Here is a 24,974-nt window from a genome sequence, read left to right as displayed (position 1 = left end):
CGCCCTTGTGCCACCCGGCGCTCGCTTTTGTTGCGACGAGACATATGTGCTGAGTGCGTTACACTGCACAGTTACACAAAAGTGGTTTGGATAGAAGACGAGTGGCCACATATTGTGGATTCAGATATTGATGATGCTTGTTTGAATATACCACGGAACTATCTGTCGCAGTGGGAGAAGACTCGCACACGATTAAACTTGTCTTTGTGGCGTAAAAAGAAGAAAAATAATTAGCCAGTCCTTCCTTCCTACTCCGTATATACCACGGAACTATTATTGTCGCAGTGGGAGAAGACTCGCACACGATTAAACTTGTCTTTGTGGCGTAAAAAGAAGAAAAATAATTAGCCAGTCCTTCCTTCCTACTCCGTATATACCACGGAACTATTATTGTCGCAGTGGGAGAAGACTCGCACACGATTAAACTTGTCTTTGTGGCGTAAAAAGAAGAAAAATAATTAGCCTGTCCTTACTTCCTATATACCACGGAACTATTATTGTCGCAGTGGGTGAAGACTCGCACACGATTAAACTTGTCTTTCTGGCGTAAAAAGAAGAAAAATAATTAGTCAGTCCTTCCTTCCTATATACATAGAGTGACAAGCTAGGGTAATTAAACAGAAAAGGAGAGCGCATATGCATAAAGATAGACTACTTTCTAAAAGTTACCGAATCCATTAACTTTGGGTGGGGTGAGTGCTATATACATCAATCGGTTGGATTACCCTTCGAGTGTAAATGTTTCTTAATTTTGTCGCATTCCTCTGTCCAATCATTATCACACTCAAGAAAAAGTACCGGGTTCTTATTTACCCCGCATATTAGGTTTGTCTAATTAAAGTCAAACTTTATATACTTTTAACAAGTTTGTAAAATAATATATTAACATACACACCACCAAATCAATACCAGTGAATTCATCATTGCATATATTTTCCCAACATATAAATTTGTTGTTGTAAATGTTCATATCGTTTTCTACAAACTTGGTTACACTTTACTTTGGCCAAACCTAATATGCAGAGTAAATAAAAACAGAGGGTGTATGGTTTAGTTAGTTTTTCTCAGCTGGCTGCATTTGTCACAAAAACTATCTGGACCACTTTTGTGAAGGAAGAATATCATATGGAAGCAAACATTCGGTGGAAACTGGTGAAAACCACGCAAAAACGATGGTTTGAAGTTTCAAGACATCTGAAAAAAAGTGGGATATTAAGAGGGTGATATTCTATTTTCATGCAAAATTGTGTTCAAACACATTACATGATGTGAATTATGAAAACAAAATCAGCATTAAATAGTGCCGAATAGTAACGTCACTAATTTTTTCTTTTTCATAGCTCGCATCCCGTAATTTGTTTTAACTTGAAATTTCACATGACAATAGAACATCATCCTCTCAACCTCCACATTATTTTCAGATTATTTTTTTGGAAACCTTCAAACATGGTTTCCATGAAGTTTTCTTTTGAATGTTGGTTTCCATATGATTTTCTCCCTCTTCTGAATAGCTAGAGACAGTATGTGTCGTCTGCAGGTGGCATATCCTGTTCTTACGATTAAACATACCGAATTGTTGTTCCACCAGGACAATATTATTGTTAGAGGCGCATGCAACATACTACGTGGACATACTGCAAAAGTGGTTGATTGGTTGATGTCAAAAATTAGCTTTGCCGGCCAAATATCTCACAAGCTTGAAAATCGAACAACTAATTAGCTGTCTACAAAATTGCCTTGTCAACCTCTAGTTTTCATTTAGCAGGATTCAGATTCACAAATATTTGTCTGCCCCCCCCCCCCCCCCCCCCCCGCCCGCGCACGTGTGTGTGTGCGTGCAAAATTTTACGCCATTTAACTAGATTTATGGTTAGATTTGGTTAGATTTATGGTTGTCGTAACATGGATGTAAAATTTCTTCAAGTATGAGAACCCATGGTACCGGTACCAACAATATGACCGTTGTTTTTTTACCAACAACGAATATGACACTTAATTATTTAGTTTAGAATAGAAAGAGTTGCACCGAACAAGTATCTATATATTTTCTGCTGGTAAAAAGAAACTTTAGTCATATTGTTGAATAATTAATCGAGCTAGAGAAGCCATGCAAACCACGTTGCAGGCCAACGAAACACGATAGCATCACTAATCAACCATCGTCAAGTGTTGATACAAATCTTAGCCACTAGAATCAGACCATTGATTTCTCTATCCACTTTCCGAGGCAACACATAAAATCTTCTAATCAAAGGACTAATCAAGCAACTATAGTATAGGATATATCTATATATTGTCGTAAACAGTGGACACACATCATTCCTGAAATCCAAAACCATGGAAAAACAAATGTACAATATCTCGTAACCAACTTGCCATTGTTTCGAGTTTTCTTTCTCTACCATTGACAGGTACTGTACTTATGTATACTACAATGAGTTGTATGCCTGCCAGGATGCATTGACACAACTGGTTTTATCATTCAAAAGGTGGCCATCAATAAGTAGTTGGGCTAGCCATGCAAATCACACCACTGCACAAAGAAACATGATAACATCACTCACCAACCAAGTATTTGTCAGGCGCTGACGTGGTGTGATCCTTTGACATTAAAATTAGACCAATTAACTTCACCTCCCACTTTTTGAGACAAGACATAAAATCTGCTAATCAAACATCCAATGAAACAATCAATGTATCATACAATTATATAGCCATTGACATATGGTCATAAGCCGTGGACACACATCACCGCAGCTTGAATCCAAAACCCACAAAAAACACCATCTCAATCACTTTCATGTGGGATGGACTGTACCCCGAGTGTGTTACATGGTTTTACACAAACAGGTTCTGGTAAAAAAAGTGACCATTAATTTTTTGGATGGATACCGTATATTGATACGTCAACACAAAATAGAAGAAAAGCACCAATTCATTTCTCTCGATACAATCGTTGATTGTTTGAATGCGTCACGGAACTATCACAGTGTGAGTATATCCACAAGTGATTTAATTTACTTATTCATGGTGCGGAAAAAGAGCAAAGACAACCAAAAGTCCTTCCCGCAAAAGGAGTTACATGATAGGGAAGTATAGAATCAGTTAGCATATACAGAAAGGAACTTTCTAAAAGTTTCCAAAACCATTAGCTTTGGGTGGGGGTGAGTGTTATGTCAATTTGTTGGGTAGTGCTCCTTATCTAGCTTATAGCTGGCTAATTATTGGTGATTTTCTTTGCCATTTCGTCACATTTGGTGGTTTCTTTAATAAAGATTGACGGGGGAACAATGTTTCAAAAAGATGGAAAAAACTTCATGCAGTGCAGTGCTGGTGGTTGCACGCTTGATAGCCTAATTTCATTTGAATTTTGTATAACTATCTAACTGATCCCCACTAATATATATATATATATATATATATATATATATATATATATATATATATATATATATATATATATATATATATATATATATATATATATATATATATATGCAACTATGGCAGCTCAACATCCAACCATGCATCGAAAATGGCCCACCTCAACATGTAACCATGCATGTAAAAAGCTTAAATGTTTTAATTATATTATGCAAGTTACATTCAATAAATATTTTATAATTATATGATTTTCAATTTTAGTTCTTATATTATTAAAGTATGCATGTTCATAAAATCAATCTCATTGAAATATATTGCAAATAATTCCGCAACAACGCACGGGGTATTATCTAGTTTCAATAGATTAACATCCTATTATTCTGTACCACTGGGATGTCTGTCTTCCCTCACAAATCGCTTGTTTTGTTTGGTACGTGGATAAAATCACTACAGGACTGGCCCTCTGGTTAGCCAAAATTAGCCTGAAATGTTTAAGCCAGTCCGCAAAGATCGACTTTCAGTTGATCAAATGCCAGATTTTCCTCTCGCAACCTCTAAAAATAGACGTGCATTGCACTTATTGCATTGTTCATAGACAATCATCCTCAATTCTATTGGAGTAGGCAATAACCCTTTTATCTCACAACTACTATGTTTCTGATAGATTTATAGCCTCTGGAAGACAAATGCAGATCCTTCGAGGAATGATTGATAATTCACAATATCTTGCGAGTCTTCCAAGTAAATATGTTCTATCATCCAAAAAGGTGATCGCCAATAATTAGTCGAGCTAGAGAAGCCATGCAAACCACGTCACTACCCAAGAAAACACAACGACATCACTAGCCATCCATTGTCCTCTTGTTAAAAGAAACCCCAATAGTTATTGAGTGCTGACGCGACTCCTTACCAGTAGAATTAGACCAATTCACTTTTCTTTCTACTTTTCCATATTCATGACACAAAATCTGTTATAATCAAACAAGCAGTGAAACAATCATTGTATCATATATCCATTGACGAAAGGTCGTAAGCCCTGGACAAAAAACAGTCTTAGTCATTTCCATGTAGGCAAGGGTATCTACTGGCTCACGGCCCCACATTTCCGCGTCCCCGCCGCGGCACCAAGCTTTATTTGAACCCCTTCCACCGATCGCAGTCATCCCCGCCATTTGTTCCCAGCGCAAACCACCCCCACCCCATGTTGTTTGTTTCAACTCGCACTATATAAACCCTCCCTCCGTCTCTCCATCCCCACCATGCTTCCTCCCCCGTCAATTACCGCCACTCCTCTCCTCCTGCTTCTTCTTCTCTTGCTAGGAAGAGGAGGGACTATGACAATTAACTTTGCTTCCTAAATTTTTGAGACAAGACATAAAGTCTGCTAACCAAACATCCAATAATGGACCAATCAATGTGTCATGTAGCCTCTGATATATGTCGTAATTAAGTCATGAATACAACATTGCCAGAACTTAGAATCCAAAACCCAAAAAAATCACTATCTCTGTCACTTCAATGAGGGATGGATTGTACCAGTGTGTTGCATGGTTTACACATAGTGGTTCTGATAGAAAACAAGAGATCATTTTGTCCATGGATGCCATACATCAACACCAAACAGAAGAGAACCACCACTTCATTTCTCTACATGTTGATTATTTGAACATACCACGGAACTACCCACAAGCGGGTTAATTTATTTATGGCGTGGAAAACGAATATAGACAACCAACATGCCTCCTACAAAAAGATTTACATGATAGGGCAATATAGAAGAGTTTTTGCTACACCTGCATACACTTTACGTACGTAATCATTACAAGCTAATCAGAATTGAAAGGTTGGGATTAAATTTAAGGGGTAGGCCCACATGATGAAATTCAAGGGGGGGGCAATTAAATGTGGACAAATAATCCCTCACGTAGGTTACGTAAGACCAGTTTTTCGTAGGTTTGGCATTATCGAGTGTAGAATCAGCGGGCATATGCAGAAGACACTTTCTAGAAGTTACCAAATCCATCTTGAGTGGAGTCGAGTGCTATGTCAATTTGTTGGATAGTGATGCTTGTCTAGCTTCTAGCTTGCCTAATTGCTGGTGTTTTTTTCTAGTTTGTTGCATTAGGTGTTTTGTTTAATGAAAATTGATTGGGAGGAACATTGTTTCAAAAAAACTTCATGTAGTACCTTCATCTAGTCCACACCACCATAAAAATGAAACTACCAAGTCAGAACGAAAGCAACGTAATACTATTTCTCAGTGAATTGACTTCATTCAAATTTCTATAGAGTTGGAATCCATTATTCCGGACAACTGAAAGCTGTCCTTTCTCACCGAGGGAGTATTTCTGCCACATATATAAATCACTAGGGTTTTTGGTCGGCTGGTTTGATGTGTCTAAATTTGGCTTGCTGGTGTATAAGCAAGTCCAAACTTTTAACTAGCACTTGATCAATCTCTAAAAAATGTTGACACATTTATAAGTATTAGTCATCCACAAAGAATCACCCCACCTATCCAAGCTAGAGAAGCCACCCACGCCACTGCCCCAAGAAAACCTGATAACATGCTAGCCAACCACTTCCTCTTGTTAAAAGGAAACATCAACCGTTGTTGAGCCCCAACACGATCCATTGCCACTAGAATTAGACCAATTAATTTTCCTTTCTACTTTTTCACTAGTATAGAAGGGCCGTGCGTTGCTATGGGCTATGACGCATATATAAATGAATGAAATAAATAATTAAGCTTGTCTCCAAGGTCAAACATCATTTCCCCCTCAGTCCGTCCGTGTTTGCACATCAAACAGGCGCCTCAATAGGACCAAATTCAACCGTCTAAACAATCTGGGCCTCCCCCAAATCCAGACCATATGTGAGGGAGAAATATGGTTGTCGGGCTATCCGTCATGTTATCTCCAAAATGCAGACCCAACACAAAAACCCAACCCCCACAACACGCCCTTTCCTTTTCCCGTCGGACCTCCCCTCCCCGCTCGATTTTCCGCCCTAGCGGGACATTTCTTGCTGGATCCCTCCCTTGAATACTGGATGACGCCCACCTCACCTTCGCCATGTGCTGCAACATGGACACAATTTTTCATATTTACAGTATAATAGAGTGGGTTAAACTAACACATTATATTGCCATAAAACAACAAATAACTATAGAGATCATTCTCAAAGGTCCATTCAACTTTGCAAATGCACGAAATAAAATGTCATCTTTTCAAGGTTTATAATTGTGTCACAATAGGTGCCAATATTTTTCTCCTATTTCTCATATCTCGCATCTATTGATTTTAGAGTTTGCAACGCCTTCAGTTCAACATGTCAATGTCATGATGAAATGACATCATATTTCCCTTGAATTTTGCAACTGACGAAACGTAAAAATGCACATACACACTGACGTAGGAGACAAGTGGCAACCTGAACATATTCCTAGTCACTAGTAAGCTCCACCTCTAGCCCACACACCATCCATTGCTAGAAGGGATTCTTATCGTTCTTCTCTTCCTCATCCTCCCTTACATCTTCTACTCGTAGACTCTTTGTCAAACCGTTTTGTTGGCGCCAACCAGCAACACGTCAACATCATTGTGTTCGTCAATGACACCTCATCTTCTTCCTTCCTTCCTCTCCAACCTTACTTCTCGCTCCTACTTATTTCCTAGAATACTCTTCCTTTTTTTCATTTTATTTTCTAGAACACTCTTTCTTTCTCCAACACCATGGACCACTTGGCCGCTTTAGATCTTTTTTCCTTATTCTTGGAACGCTCTTTCTTTTCTACTACAACATGAATCACCTGGCCAATGTAGTGTCATGTTATCGTTGCCCGCGAATGTTTCGGTAACCGTCAGCATGTGGACATCCTGCATAGCATGGTCATCATCCAACTTGGTGAATGCTTAGCCGTCCATGTCGGGAGAGCCTATTTGACCATCCTTGCCCGCGAGTGCTTTCAAAATGATTTGATGTGATTAATTGCCTGCTCAGTTAGTTCATTACACAAATAAATAGTTATCTACCTAATTTTCTGCATGCCCAATTAACTACCAACCGAATCAATTAATTATATGCCTAATTGGAAAAAATCCCTACATCTAATTATCTATAGGCAAATTAATTGTTTGCCTAACTAATCAATTGTATTAATGACTTGGTTTTCAAATTGACTTAGTGCGAAAAAATTCGTATTTAAATGGACCTAATTAATTTCTCATGTAATTAACTATCTAGCTAATTAATTACATTAATGGTTTGATTTTCAAATTGACTAAGCGCTCGATTTCCAAATTATTTCCGCATGAATGGTTGTTAGGAACGATGACTATGTAAATATTCCTTTTGATAAAATAGATATATTACACATTTGATGTGCCTCTTGTATTGTTCGATTGATCCTTGGTGGTAAAGACACTCTTGCAGTAGATTCATTTGTGCAAGGCCCACCGACTATTGTAGAACACATTTTCTTAACAAATTTTTTGACATTTGAATGGATACACTTGATTTCAGAATGTAGCCTGTCTGGCTCCCTGTACGACTGACAGGAAATATAATATGACCACGACCACGAACGCATATACGTGGCGGTCTGATGACCTGCTTGCCGCCACGGCCTTCCTTGATGCCGTGCTCCATGCCCTGGCATTCTCGAGCATCGCATCAACGTTGGGCTTGGCCACGACATCCTCCATGGGGTCGTGCACAACGTACGTGCGCATGGGGCGCGTGGATGCATGCACCCATCATGAATCCCCTGCCACTCCCGTAAGAGTTATGAGATTTCCACGAAGAGGAAGGGTGATGTAGCACAACAGCAACAAATATTTCCCTCAATTAAGTTTAATAAAACCAACATGATTTAACGATCTAACAAGATAAGCAGCACCTGCACACAGACAAAATAAAAGCTTGCACCCAACTTGGCAAGGGAGTCGTCAATCCCCTTGTCTTGCTAATTGCAGTTAAAAGCAAATAGAGGATACATAGTGGTAAAGCAAACGACAAATGGCAAAAGAAAATAAAAGAGCAATTTTTGTAGAAGCAAATTTTTATGGAGAATAGACCCGGGGGCCATAGTTTCACTAATGACATCTCTCTCGAAAGTAGGTAATGGCATGGTAGACAATTGTTGTTGGGAAATTGATAGAAAAGCAACAATTTATAACTAGGTTATTCCTGGCATAATCATGTATAGGCATTACATCTATGATAAGTAAACTGTTGTCCAGCTGCATCTATTACTATTACTCCACCTCGAAACCGCTATCCAGCATGCATCTATGGTATTAAGTTTAATGAAAAACAGAACAACACAATAAGCAAGATGACATAATATAGATAGAAAAACAGCTAAGAATAAGATTAAATCCCGTCGTTTTATGCTTAGTGACAACAATACTGAAGGAAATATGCCCTAGAGAAAATAATAAAGTTGTTATTTATATTTCCTTATATCATGGTAAATGTTTATTATTCATGCTAGAATTATATTAACCGGAAACTTAGTGCATGTGTGAATACATAGACAAACAGAGTGTCCCTAGTATGCCTCTACTAGACTAGCTCGTTAATCAAAGATGGTTAAGTTTCCTAAGCATAGACATGTGTTGTCATTTCATGAACGGGATCACATCATTAGAGAATGATGTGATGGACAAGACCCATCCATTAGCTTAGCATAATGATCGTTTACTTTTATTGCTATTGCTTTCATCATGACTTATAAATGTTCCTCTGACTATGAGATTATGCAACTCCCGAATACCGGAGGAACACCTTGTGTGCTATCAAATGTCACAACGTAACTGGGTGATTATAAAGATGCTCTACAAGTGTCTCCGATGGTGTTCGTTGAGTTGGCATAGATCGAGATTAGGATTTGTCACTCCGTGTATCGGAGAGGTATCTCTGGGCCCTCTCGGTAATGCACATCACTATGAGCCTTTCAAGAAATGAGAATAATGAGTTAGTTACGGGATGATGCATTACGGAATGAGTAAAGAGACTTGCCGGTAACGAGATTGAACTAGGTATGATAATACAGATGATCGAATCTCGGGCAAGTAACAAACCGATGACAAAGGGAACAACGTATGTTGTTATGCGGTTTGACCGATAAAGATCTTCGTAGAATATGTAGGAGCCAATATGAGCATCCAGGTTCCGCTATTGGTTATTGACCAGAGATGTGTCTCGGTCATGTCTACATAGTTCTCGAACCCGTAGGGTCCGCACGCTTAATGTTCGATGAAGATCTGTATTATGAGTTATGTGATTTGATGACCGAAGTTTGTTCGGAGTCCCGGATGAGATCACGGAAATGAGGAGGAGTCTCAAAATGGTTGAGAGGTAAAGATTGATATATTGGATGAAGGTATTCCGACACCGGAAAGGTTTCAGGACGTTTCAGATATTTATCGGGGAATCGAGGGGTTACCAGAACCCTCCCCCCCAGGAAGTTATGGGCCCTAATGGGACATAAGGGAGTAGGAGAGGGAAGGCCACAAGGTGCCCCCCCAAGGGCAGTCCGTATTGGACTAGGGGGAGGGGGCGCGGCCCCCTTCCTTTCCCTCTCCCTCTCCTTCCCTCCTTCCCCTTGTTGGAATAGGAAAGGGGGGGGGGGCGAATCCTACTTGGACCGGGAGTCCAAGTAGGACTCCCCCCTTTCGCGCGTCCCCCTTGAGCCGGCCTCCTCCTCCCCCCTCCTTTATATACGTGGGAGGGGGCACCCCAAAGGCACACCAAGTCTTCTCTTAGCCGTGTGCGGTGCCCCCCTCTACAGTTACACACCTCGGTCATATCGTCGTACTGCTTAGGCGAAGCCCTGCGCCGGCAACTTCATCATCACTGTCGCCACGCCGTCGTGCTGACGGAACTCGCCCTCATCCTCAACTGGATCAAGAGATCAATGGACGTCATCGTGCTGAACGTGTGCTGAACACGGAGGTGCCGTACGTTCGGTACTTGGATCGGTTGGATTGTGAAGACGTTCAACTACATCAACCGCGTTACTGAACGCTTCCGCTTTCGGTCTACGAGGGTACGTAGACACACTCTCCCCTCTTGTTGCTATGCATCTCCTAGATAGATCTTGCGTGATCGTAGGAACTTTTTTGAAATACTGCGTTCCCCAACAGTGGCATCCGACTGAGGTCTATGCGTAGATGTTATATGCACGAGTAGAACACACAGAGTTGTGGGCGATAATAGTCATACTTCTTACCACCAATGTCTTACTTTGATTCGGCGGTATTGTTGGATGAAGCGGCCCGGACCAACATTACATGACCGCGTTCATGAGACTGGTTCTACGGACGTGCTTCGCACACAGGTGGTTGGCGGGTGTCTGTTTCTCCAACTTTAGTTGAATTGAGTTTGACTACGGCCGGTCCTTGTTGCAGGTTAAAATAGCACACTTGACAAAAAATCATTGTGGTTTTGATGCGTAGGTAAGAACGGTTCTTACTAGAAGCCCGTAGCAGCCACGTAAAACTTGCAACAACAAAGTAGAAGACGTCTAACTTGTTTTTGCAGGGCTTGTTGTGATGTGATATGGTCAAGATATGATGAGATATAAATTGTTGTATGAGATGATCATGTTTTGTAAAAGTTATCGGCAACTGGCAGGAGCCTTATGGTTGTCGATTTGTTGTATGAAATGCAATCGCCATGTAATTGCTTTACTTTATCACTAAGCGGTAGTGATAGTCGTAGAAGCAATAGTTGGCGAGATGGCAACGATGCTATGATGGAGATCAAGGTGTCAAGCCGGTGACGATGGAGATCATGACGGTGCTTTGGAGATGGAGATCAAAGGCACAAGATGATGATGGCCATATCATGTCACATATTTTGATTGCATGTGATGTTTATCCTTTATGCATCTTATTTTGCTTAGTTTGGTGGTAGCATTATAAGATGATCTGTCACTAAATTTCAAGGTACAAGTGTTCTCCCTGAGTATGCACCGTTGCTATAGTTCGTCGTGTCGAGACACCACGTGATGATCGGGTGTGATAAGCTCTATGTTCACATACAATGGGTGCAAGCCAGTTTTGCACGTGCAGAATACTCAGGTTAAACTTGACGAGCCTAGCATATGCAGATATGGCCTCAGAACACTGAGACCGAAAGGTCGAACGTGAATCATATAGTAGATATGATTGATAACCCACAAGTATAGGGGATCAACTGTAGCCTCTTTCGATAAGTAAGAGTGTCAAACCCAACGAGGAGCTAAAGGTAAAACAAATATTCCCTCAAGTTCTATCGACCACCGATACAACTCTACGCACGCTTGACGTTCGCTTTACCGGAAACAAGTATGAAACTAGAAGTACTTTGTAGGTGTTTTTGGAAAGGTTTGCAAGAATATAAAGAGCACGTAAATAAAAGCTAGGGGCTGTTTAGATAATGACACAACTAAATTAGTTTTAGTAAAGAGCTTGTTGTCACGAGAAAGTTATTTGTCCCTAGGCAATCGATAACTAGACTGGTAATCATTATTGCAATTTTATTTGAGGGAGAGGCATAAGCTAACATACTTTCTCTACTTGGATCATATGCACTTATGATTGGAATTCTAGCAAGCATCCGCAACTACTAAAGATCATTAAGGTAAAACCCAACCATAGCATTAAAGCATCAAGTCCCCTTTATCCCATAAGCAAACAACCTACTTACTCGGGTCTGTGCTTCTGTCACTCACGCCACCCACCATAAGCAAATGATGAACATATTGCAAACCCTACAGCAGGAATCCCTCACGCTTGCGCGACATGGAGAGCACCATAGGACAGCACCAATAATAAACATGCATAGGACAAAACGGATCTACTCAAACATCATAGGATAGCCATACATCATTGGGAAATAATATATAGCGTTGAGCACCATGTTTAAGTAGAGATTACAGCGGGTAAGAGAGAGGTTACACCACTGCATAGAGGGGGGAAGAGTTGGTGATGATGGCGGCGAAGTTGTTTGTGAAGATTGCGGTGATGATGATGGCTCCGGCGATGTTCCGGTGCCACCGGAAGAGAGGGGGAGAGGGCCCCCTTCTTCTTCTTCTTCTTCCTTGACCTCTGCTACCTCTTGAGCACTGCGTTGGTTTTCCCTTGAAGAGGAAAGGGTGATGCAGCAAAGTAGCGTAAGTATTTCCCTCAGTTTTTGAGAACCAAGGTATCAATCCAGTAGGAGGCTACGCGCGAGTCCCTCGCACCTACACAAAACAAATAGATCCTCGCAACCAACGCGATAAGGGGTTGTCAATCCTTACACGGCCACTTACGAGAGTGAGATCTGATAGAAATGATACGATAATATTTTTGGTATTTTTGTGATAAAGATGCAAAGTAAAATAGAAGCAAAGTAAAAATCAAAGGAAATAACTAAGTATTGGAGGATTAATATGATGAAGATAGACCCAGGGGCCATAGGTTTCACTAGTGGCTTCTCTCGAGAGCATAAGTATTTTACGGTGGGTGAACAAATTACTGTTGAGCAATTGACAGAATTGAGCATAGTTATGAGAATATCTAGGTATGATCATGTATATAGGCATCACGTCCGAGACAAGTAGACCGACTCCTGCCTGCATCTACTACTATTACTCCACTCATCGACCGCTATCCAGCATGCATCTAGAGTATTAAGTTCATAAAAACAGAGTAATGCCTTAAGCAAGATGACATGATGTAGAGGGATAAATACATGCAATATGATAAAAACCCCATCTTGTTATCCTCGATGGCAACAATACAATACGTGCCTTGCTGCCCCTACTGTCACTGGGAAAGGACACCGGAAGATTGAACCCAAAGCTAAGTACTTCTCCCATTGCAAGAAAGATCAATCTAGTAGGCCAAACCAAACTGATAATTCGAAGAGACTTGCAAAGATAACCAATCATACATAAAATAATTCAGAAGATTCAAATATTGTTCATAGATAAACTTGATCATAAACCCACAATTCATCGGTCTCAACAAACACACCGCAAAATGAAGATTACATCGAGTAGATCTCAACGAGAGAGGGGGAGAACATTGTATTGAGATCCAAAAAGAGAGAAGAAGCCATCTAACTAATAACTATGGACCCGAAGGTCTGAGGTAAACTACTCACACTTCATCGGAGGGGCTATGGTGATGATGTAGAAGCCCTCCGTGATCGATGCCCCCTCCGGCGGAGCTTCGGAACAGGCCCCAAGATGGGATCTCGTGGGTACAGTAGGTTGCGGTGGTGGAATTAGGTTTTTGGCTCCGTATCTGATCGTTTGGGGGTACGTAGGTATATATAGGAGGAAGGAGTACGTCGGTGGAGCAACATGGGGCCCACGAGGGTGGAGGGTGCACCCTGGGGGGTAGGCGCGCCCCCTACCTCATGACCTCCTCTTTTGTTTATTGACGTAGGGTCCAAGTCTCCTGGATCTTGTTCGTTCTAAAAATCACGTTCCCGAAGGTTTCATTCCGTTTGGACTCCGTTTGATATTCCTTTTCTGCGAAACTCCGAAATAGGCAAAAAAAACAGCAATTCTGGCATGGGCCTCCGGTTAATAGGTTAGTCCCAAAAATAATATAAAAGTGAATAATAAAGCCCAATAATGTCCAAAACAGTAGATAATATAGCATGGAGCAATCAAAAATTATAGATATGTTGGAGACGTATCAACCTCCTCCCTAGATGGGAGAAGGGTTTCCCCTCTGGTCCTTGGCCTCCATGGCGTGGGAGGGGCGAAAGCCCCTCCGAGATTGGATCTGTCTCTCTGTCCCCTACGAGATTGGATCTGTCTCTCTGTTTCTGCGTTCTCTTCTGCTGCCCTTTCATCGTTTCATATATATATGGAGATCCGTAACTCCGATTGTACTGAAACATTCGCCGTGATTTTTTTTCCAAAAGTTAGCTTTGTTGCGGCCGAAGAAGGGCATCAACCGCCTTACGGGGAGCCCACGAGGGTCAGGGGCGCGCCCAGGGGGGTGGGCGCGCCCCCCTGCCTCGTGCCTCCCTCGGGCACCGTCTCGCGTGAAATTTTCTTCCCATATTCTCCGAATATTCCAAAAATAATCTATGTCCGTTTTATCCCGTTTGGACTCCGTTTGATATGGATATTCTGCGAAACAAAACATGCAACAAACAGGAACTGGCACTGGGCACTGGATCAATATGTTAGTCCCCAAAAATAGTATAAAAACTTGCCAAAAATATATGAAAGTTGTAGAATATTTGCATGGAACAATCAAAAATTATAGATACGACAGAGACGTATCAGCATCCCCAAGCTTAATTCCTGCTCGTCCTCGAGTAGGTAAATGATAAAAAAAGATAATTTTTTATGTGGAATGCTACCTAGCATAATCTTGATCATGTATCTAATCATGGCATGAATATTAAGACATGAGTGATTCAAAGCAATAGTCTATCATTTGACATAAAAACAATAATACTTCAAGCCTACTAATAAAGCAATCATGTCTTTTCAAAATAACATGGCCAAAGAAAGTTATCCCTACAAAATCATATAGTCTGGCTATGCTCCATCTTCACCACACAAAATATTCACATCATGCACAACCCCGATGACAAGCCGAGCAATTGGTTCATACTTTTTAATGCGCTTCAGCTTTTTCAACCCTCACGCAATACATGAGCGCAACCCATGGATATAGCACTATAGGTGGAATAGAATATGATGATGGGGGTTATGTGGAGAAGACAAAAAAAAGAGAAAGTCTCCCATCAACCTGGCTAATCAACGGGCTATGGAGATGCCCATCAATTGATGTCAATGCAAGGAGTTGGGATTGCCATGCAACAGATGCACTGGAGCTATAAGTGTATGAAAGCTCAAACTGAAACTAAGTGGGTGTGCATCCAACTTGCTTGCTCATGAAGACCTCGGGCATTTGAGGAAGCCCATCATCGGAATACACAAGCCAAGTTCTATAATGAAAATTCCCACTAGTATATAAAAGTGATAACTCAAGAGACTCTCTATATGAAGAACATGGTGCTACTTTGAAGCACAAGTGTGGTAAAAGGATAGTAACATTGCCCCTTCTCTCTTTTTCTCTCATTTTTTGTTTTTTTTTTCTCTTTTTTTGGGCCTTCTCTTTTTTTGGCCTTTCTCTTTTTTTTCGTCCGGAGTCTCATCCCGACTTGTGGGGGAATCATAGTCTCCATCATCCTTTCCTCACTGGGGCAATGCTCTAATAATGATCATCATCACACTTTTATTTACTTACAACTCAATATTACAACTCGATATCTAGAACAAAGGTATGACTCTATATGAATGCCTCCGGCGGTGTACCGGGATGTGCAATGATCTAGCGTAGCAATGACATCAAAAAACGGACAAGCCATGAAAACATCATGCTAGCTATCTTACGATCATGCAAAGCAATATGACAATAAATGCTCAAGTCATGTATATGATGATGATGGAAGTTGCATGGCAATATATCTCGGAATGGCTATGGAAATGCCATAATAGGTAGGTATGGTGGCTGTTCTGAGGAAGATATAATGAGGCTTATGTGTGATAGAGCGTATCGTATCACAGGGTTTGGATGCACCGGCGAAGTTTGCACCAACTCTCGAGGTGAGAAAGGGCAATGCACGGTACCGAAGAGGCTAGCAATGATGGAAGGGTGAGAGTGCGTATAATCCATGGACTCACATTAGTCATAAAGAACTCATATACTTATTGAAAAAGTTTATTAGCCCTCGAAGCAAAGTAATACTACGCATGCCCCTAGGGGATAGATTGGTAGGAAAAGACCATCGCTCGTCCCCGACCGCCACTCATAAGGAAGACAATCAATAAATAAATCATGCTCCGACTTCGTTACATAACGGTTCACCATACGTGCATGCTACGGGAATCACAAACCTCAACACAAGTATTTCTACAATCCACAACTACCCACTAGCATGACTCTAATATCACCATCTTTATATCGCAAAACTATTGCAAGGAATCAAACATATCATAATCAGCGATCTACAAGTTTTATGTAGGATTTTATGACTAACCATGTGAATGACCAATTCCTGTCAACTCTCTAAATAGATATAAGTGAAGCAAGAGAGTTTAATTCTTTCTACAAAAGATATGCCCACGCTCTAACAAATATAAGTGAAGAAAAAGAGCATTCTACAAATGGCGGTTGTCTAAGTGAAGAGAAACAGACAATCCAAACTTCAAATGATATAAGTGAAGCACATGAAGCATTCTATAAAGCCATACTCAAAAGATATAAGCGAAGTGCAAAGAGCATTCTATAAATCAACCAAGGACTATCTCATACCAGCATGGTGCATAAAAGAAAAGTGAAAACTAAATGCAAAAGACGCTCCAAGATTTGCACATATGCATGAACGAAACGAATTCGAAAACATACCGATACTTGTTGAAGAAAGATGGGATGCCTTCCGGGGCATCCCCAAGTTTAGACGCTTGAGTCTCCTTGAATATTTACTTGGGGTGCCTTGGGAATCCCCAAGCTTGATCTCTTGCCTCTCCTCCTTTTCCTCATATCGAGACCTTCTCGATCATCGAACACTTCATCACACAAAACTTCAACAGAAAACTCGGTAAGATCCGTTAGTATAATAAAGCAAATCACGACTCTAAGTACTGTTGCAAACCAATTCATATTTTGTTTTTGCAATGTAGCTACTGTATATAACTTTTCCATGGCTTAATCCACTGATAGAAATTGATAGTTTCATCAAAACAAGCAAACTATGCATCAAAAACAGAATCTGTCTAAAACAGAACAGTCTGTAATAATCTGAACATTCATCATACCTATGGTACTCCAATAATTCTACCAAAATTAGGAAAAATAAAAACTTTGTATAGAAAGACAGTGCAAAAAGTTTCAGAACCGTTTGACGTTCGAGTAAAAAATGAAAAATCGCGCACTACAGCCAAAGTTTCTGTCCTGCACCGTACAAACCAACAAGCATTGTAAACATCCTAAAGGCAAATCTTGGCACATTATTTTTATAATACAATGGAATTGTACAAGGGGGTAATTATTTTTATCGAATTTTTTTGTAATTAAGATTCACAAAGTTTCCGTGAGCATGAACAAAGTTCAAGGAGCTCTCCCACTTCAACAATGCTTGTCTTTCTCACTTTCACTTTCCTTTTTGAAAAAGTTTTGGGTTCCCCTATTTATTTTTTTGTTTTTAAAATTTATAAAAGCACTCAGCAGAAATAAATGACTCTCTAAAACTTCCGGGTTGTCTCCCTGGGAACGCTTTCTTTAAAGCCATTAAGCTAGGCATATAGTGCTCAAGTAGTGAATCCACCCGGATAACAAGGTATATCAAAGCCAATTTTAATTAGCAATGATTTGGCATTTAGTAGTTAGCACAAAGTAACATATATCATGTAATGACGAAGTCTAACTCTCTTCCTATGCATCAGCATGTCATAAAAGAACAATTCATGCACACAAAGTAAAGGCCAATGCATAGTATAAACAGTTTCTTGCAATTTTATCGTGTGGGAAACATAGAGAGGTGGAGATATAGTTCCTCTCTCATAATAATTGCAAGTAGGAGCAGTAAGCACATGCATATTATATCTATCAAAATCATCATGTGCAAGGGTAAAAGGCAACCCATCAATATAATCCTTAATAAGGGCAAACTTCTCCGATGTAGTTTAATCGGGAGAATTCAAAAAGATAGTAGGACTATCATGCGTGGGTGCAATAGCAACAATTTCATGTTTAACATAAGGAACTATAGCAAGTTCATCTCCATAAGCATAATTCATATTGGCATCTTGGCCACAAGCATAGCAAGCATCATCAAAAAGGGATATTTCAAGAGAATCAACGGGATCATAACAATCATCATAGCAATCATCCTTCGGTAAGCACGAAGGGATTAAAAAATGTATGAGTTGAAGAGTTACTCTCATTAGAAGGTGGGCACGGGTAGCTAATCCGCTCTTCCTCCTTTTGTTCTTCGCTCTCCTCCTCATCTTTTTCATCCAATGAGCTCACAGTTTCATCAATTTCTTCTTCCATAGGCTCCTGCAAAATGGTAGTCTCTTCTTGGACAGCGGAGACTTTCTCAATAAATGCATCAATATCGGCATTGTATTCATAATTCTCATAACAATATTTAAGTATGGCAAGATTTCCAGATCTGTAAACAGCATCATAAAGATTTTCACACGCTTTGAATACAGATTCAATTTCATAAGCACCCATGAAAGCAACAAATTCTTCTATTTGTTCCACATCATTGTAATCATATATACCTCTAGCATAAGAAGCCAAGGTTTCATTATCATTAAATTTGCATGAAAAGGGAAGGTGTGGAGACTTCATCCTAGAGCAACAAGTATAATCATTTCTCAAGCATAGTTGCCTAGCATACCACTTCAACATATAAATTTGATCCCATAATAGTTTCCCTTTTTGAGTCAAGCGATAATCCCTAAAGTATTCATGTTGATCCAACGTGTCTCCCACTACCAAATTGAATGGGGTTTTCTCAGGATTATCAAAGTAGTACATAATATCTATCACATAACGAGCATCGAGGGTTTTAGGAGGTTCCCCATCTCCATGAGTAGCAAGTAAACCTATTTTTTTTGGTATTTCGTGTTCCATATCCACAACTAAAGATAGATAACAACTTAGAACAGCAAATAAAATCTACTTAGTGATAAAGCAAACTAGCACACACGAGAATATTCACCCCACGCTATTGCTCCCCGGCAACGGCGCTAGAAAAAGGTCTTGATAACTGATACGTCTCCAACATATCTATAATTTATGAAGTATTCATGCTATTATATTATCCATCTAGTATGTTTTATATGCATTTATATGCTATTTTATATGATTTTTGGGACTAACTATAGTTATATGATCTAATTATGTTATTATTGTTGAGAGAACTTGCACTAGTGAAAGTATGAACCCTAGGCCTTGTTTCGACGCATTGCAATACCGTTTGTGCTCACTTTTATCGCTTGCTACCTTGCTGTTTTTATATTTTCAGATTACAAAAACATATATCTACCATCCATATTGCACTTGTATCACCATCTCTTCGCCGAACTAGTGCACCTATACAATTTACCATTGTATTGGGTGTGTTGGGGACACAAGGGACTCTTTGTTATTTGGTTGCAGGGTTGTTTGAGAGAGACCATCTTCATCCTACACCTCCCACAGATTGATAAACCTTAGGCCATCCACTTGAGGGAAATTTTCTACTGTCCTACAAACCTCTGCACTTGGAGGCCCAACAATGTCTACAAGAAGAAGGTTGCATAGTAGACATCAAGCTCTTTTCTGGTGCCGTTGCCGGGGAGGTGAGTGCTTGAAGGTATATCTTTAGATCTTGCAATCGAATATTTTAGTTTCTTGTTTTATCACTAGTTTAGTTTATAAAATAAATCTACAAAAAATGGAATTGAGAGTGCCTCATATGCTTCATCTTTTTAATGTCTTCCGTGAAAATAAGGATTCCGATAATTGTGCTCAATTGCTAGAGGAAGAATGCATTAGAATGTTTGGCACTAAATATTTTAATGATGAGCATGATTGCAATGTTGTTAGTATGAATTCTTTGAACATCCATGATGCTAATGATATGCAAAGCCACAAGCTTGGGGAAGCTATGTTTGATGAAGATGATATTTTTTGTCCCCCAAGTTTTGATGAGCAAATATACTATGATGAAAGCATGCATCCTATCTATGATGATTATTGTGATGACATGTATGCTATAAAGAATATTATAACCATGAAACTTGTCATCTTGATCTTAATTCTCAATCACATGATAGTTATTTTGTTGAGTTTGCTCCCACCACTATTCATGAGAAGAAATTTGCTTATGTGGAGAGTAATAAAAATTCTATGCTTGTGCATCATGAAAATAATACTTTATGTGATGGTTATATTGTTGAATTCATTCATGATGCTACTGAAAATTATTATGAGGGAGGAACATATGCTTGTAGGAATTGCAATAATATCAAGTTTCCTCTCTATGTGCTTAAAGTTTTAAAGTTATGCTTGTTTTGCCTTCCTATGCTAGTTGATTATTGTTCCCATAAGTTGTTTGCTCACAAAATCCCTATGCATAGGAAGTGAGTTAGACTTAAATGTGCTAGTCATATTCTTCATGATTCTCTCTTTATGTTTCAATTCTTACCTTTTATGCGAGCATCATTGAAATCATCATGCCTAGCTAGGGGCGTTAAACGTTAGCGCTTATTGGCAGGCAACCCAATTTTATTTTAGTTTTTTGCTTTTGGTTCTGTTTAGGAATAAATAATTCATCTAGCCTCTGGTTAGATGTGGTTTTATGTTTTAGTTAGTGTTTGTGCCAAGTAAGACCTATAGGATCTTCTTGGATGATAGTTATTTGATCTTGCTGAAAATTCCAGAAACTTTCTGTTCACGAAAACAATTGTTTAAAATAAGCATAACGTGATAAAATACTGATTCCAATTGAAGCAGATCAATAATCAAATTATCTAGGTCGTCATATTTTGGTAGAATTTTTTGAGTTCCATAAGTTTGTGTTAGTTACAGATTACTACAGACTGTTCTGTTTTTGATAGATTCTGTTTTTCGTGTGTTGTTTGCTTATTTTGATGAATCTATGGCTAGTAAAATAGTTTATAAACCATAGAGAAGTTGGAATACAGTAGATTTAACACCAATACAAATAAAGAATGAGTTCATTACAGTACCTTGAAGTGGTGTTTTGTTTTCTTTCGCTAACGGAGCGCACGAGATCTTCTGTTAAGTTTTGTGTTGTGAAGTTTTCAAGTTTTGGGTAAAAATTCGATGGACTATGGAATAAGGAGTGGCAAGAGTCTAAGCTTGGGGATGCCCAAGGCACCCCAAGGTAATATTCAAGGACAACCAAGAGCCTAAGCTTGGGGATGCCCCGGATGGCATCCCCTCTTTCGTCTCCGTTCATCGGTAACTTTACTTGGAGCTATATTTTTATTCACCACATGATATGTGTTTTGCTTGGAGCATCATTTTATTTTGTTAGTATTTGCTTGCTTTTATTTATAATAATGTTTTTCATCTCTATTTTCAATAAAAATGTCAAGGATAGCCTTTACCATGCTTATTTTGCAAGTATACATGTTGCTGTTTCAAAACAGAAAGTTTATCGCTGTTGCAAAAATTCCCTAGAAAAGCCAGAATGTGATAAAATGTTGAAACCTTTTGCATAATAAGCTCTGATAAATTTACTACAGTGGGAATTTTCTTTCATAATTTTTTGAGCTAGGGAAGTATGGATCTTGCTGCATTCTTTACAGACTGTCCTGTTTAGGCAGATTGCTGTTATGTCTGCATTGTTTGCATATGTTTGCTCCTTTAATGATTCTATTTGAGGATAGGACTAAATATGCAGAGATATTTAGTATGCAATGTTGAATAATATTTTTTGTGATTTGCTACAGTAGAGAATGATAAGGTTTTTGCATTGGTTTATACTAACTTATCTCACGAGTTCTTGTTGAGTTTGGTGTGGATGAAGCTTTCAAGATTTAGGAAACCGTGATATAAAAGGAATTAAGGAGACGCAAAAGTTCAAGCTTGGGGATGCCCAAGGCACCCCAAGATAATATTTCAAGAAGTCTCAAGCATCTAAGCTTGGGGATGCCCCGGTAGGCATCCCACCTTTCTTCTTCAACAATTATCGGTTAGTATCGGTTGAGCCTAAGTTTTTGCTTCTTCACATGATGAGTGCTATCCTTGAAATGTCGTTTTATTTAGCTTTGCTTTCTGTTTGAATAAAATACCAAGATCTGAAATTCTTAAATGAGAGAGAGTCTTCACATAGCTACATAATTATTTAACTACTCATTGATCTTCACTTATATCCTTTTGGAGTAGTTTGTCATTTACTCATGTGCTTCACTTATATCCTATGAGTAAATGGTTGAATGATTTGACTGTCATAAATCTGAAATTATATATGTTTCATATGCTTATCCATGGGGAGTAATGCCTTCACATATAATAAGTAGAGGTGGTAAATTTTTTGAAGGTTAGCAAACATTGTATTGGTCACTTGAACAATTCATGAAAGAATATTGAAGGAAGAGAGATTTCACATATAAATATACTATCTTGGAAATCTTCTATGATTGTGAGCCCCATGAATTATTTTCAAACCTGAGCAAATTAGTTGAAGTTGGACAAGGAAGACAACATAATGAGTTATGCTTGGGTATATTTGTATAGAAGTTATATTGTTATGGATCCTCTAACATGTGGTGCTTGCTATTTAGAATCCTTTGCTAGCCAAAATATCTGTACTAAGCGGGAATACTGCTTGTGCATCCAAATTCCTTGAACCAAGTTTATTCCATGAGTGTCCACCATATCTACCTATATGCGGTATTTACCTGCCGTTCCAAGTAAATTTGCATGTGCCAAACTCTAAACCTTCAAATAATAATCTGTTTTGTATGCCCGAATCGCTCATGTAGCGACTACAGGCTGTCAGTACTTCCATGCTAGGTGGGTTATTCTCACGATGAGTGGACTCCGCTCATCATTCACGAGAAAATGGATGGTAACTGGGATGCCCAGTCCTATGATCAAAAGATCAAAAACAAATTCGCAAATAATTTAAACAAAACTCCCCCAGGAATGTTGATAGTTGGACGGCACCCGTTGTTTCAGACAAGCCGTGGAGTGTGAATGTTGGTGGAGGGGGGGGGGTAAAAACTTTACCTTTCTGCGTGGGAACCGCCTATAATGTATGTAGTATGGAAGATATTGGGAACTCTTGGTCGTTATGTTGACAATGAAAGCATACCTCTCAAAATTATTTTCATCTCTGTTTTTGCTTCGAGCTCTGGCACCTCTGCAAATCCCTGCTTCCCTCTGCGAAGGGCCTATCTTTTACTTTTATGCAAGAGTCAATAGTATTCCTTCTCATTCCAACCTACTCTTTAGTTGGCAAGCATCATGTGATGGAAAGATCTAAGCATATATGGCCATTCAAATATATTTGAGCATGAATTATTATTGTTGACATTACCCTTGAGGTAAAAGGTTGGGAGGCGAAACATTAAGCCCCTATCTTTCTATGTGTTCGATGAATACTATTTGTTCTAAAAATATGCTTTGAGTGGTAGCAATCATGGAAGACTAAATGATAGTTGAGTATGTGAAGTTTGCTGAATCAAAGCTCTGACATAGACTCTTCCTGAAAATAAGATGAATTGTAATTGTTTGATGACTAACAACATAGTTTGTTAGTTTTCAAGAAAGTTTATGATCTATACTTTAACATGTGACTAGTTTGTTACTTGATCATGAAAAGTTCTATGAGTTGAGCTACTGTTATGACATATGATGATGCTAGAAAAGGTGATTGAAATTATCATTGATCAAACTTGTGCACCTGCTAGAATTCACACTTCATAAATTATTTCTTTTATCATATACCTACTCGAGGACGAGCAGGAATTAAGCTTGGGGATGCTGATACGTCTACAATGTATCTATAATTTATGAAGTATTCATGCTATTATATTATCCATAGGATGTTTTATATGCATTTATATGATATTTTATATGATTTTTGGGACTAACCTATTAACCTAGAGCCCAGTGCCAGTTTCTGTTTTTTCCTTGTTTATGAGTTTTACAGAAAAGGAATACCAAACGGAGTCCAATTGACGTGCCAATTTTTGATGATTTTTTCTGGACCAAAAGAAGCCCCCGGAGTAAAAGAGTTGGGCCAGGAGAGTCCCGGGCTGCCCACGAGGGTGGGGGCGGGCCCACCCCCCTGGGCATGGGCCCCTGCCTCGTGGACAACCCGGAGACCCCCTGACGTGAGACCTACGCCAAAAAATCCTATAAATACTGAAACCTCCAAAGAATAGAATAGATCGGGAGTTCCGCCGCCGCAAGCCTCTGTAGCCACTAAAAACCAATCGGGACCCTGTTCCGGCACCCTGCCGGAGGGGGATCCCTCACCGGTGGCCATCTTCATCATCCTGGCACTCTCCATGACGAGGAGGGAGTAGTTCATCCTCGGGGCTGAGGGTATGTGATACGTCCATTTTGCATCATGCTTTTATATCGATATTTATTGCATTATGGGCTGTTATTACACATTATGTCACAATACTTATCTCTATTCTCTCTTATTTACAAGGTTTACATAAGGAGGGAGAATGCCGGCAGCTGGAATTCTGGGCTGGAAAAGGAGCAAATATTAGAGACCTATTATGCACAACTCCAAAAGTCCTGAAACTCCACGAAAGCTATTTTTGGAAATAATAAAAAATATTGAGCGGAAGAAATACGTCAGGGGGGGCTCCACCTGGCCACGAGGGTGGGGGGCGCCCTACCCCCCTGGGCGCACCCCCATGCCTCGTGGGCCCCCTGTTGGCCCTCCGGTGCCCATCTTCTGCTATATGAAGTCTTTCGTCCAAAGAAAAATCATAAGCAAGCTTTCGGGACGAGACTCCGCCGCCACGAGGCGGAACCTTGGCGGAACCAATCTAGGGCTCCGGCAGAGCTGTTCTGCCGGGGACACTT

The sequence above is a fragment of the Aegilops tauschii genome, chromosome 5 (genome assembly GCF_002575655.3).
Source record: "Aegilops tauschii subsp. strangulata cultivar AL8/78 chromosome 5, Aet v6.0, whole genome shotgun sequence".
Taxonomy (NCBI): domain Eukaryota; kingdom Viridiplantae; phylum Streptophyta; class Magnoliopsida; order Poales; family Poaceae; genus Aegilops; species Aegilops tauschii.
Note: the sequence above shows the minus strand (reverse complement) of the source record.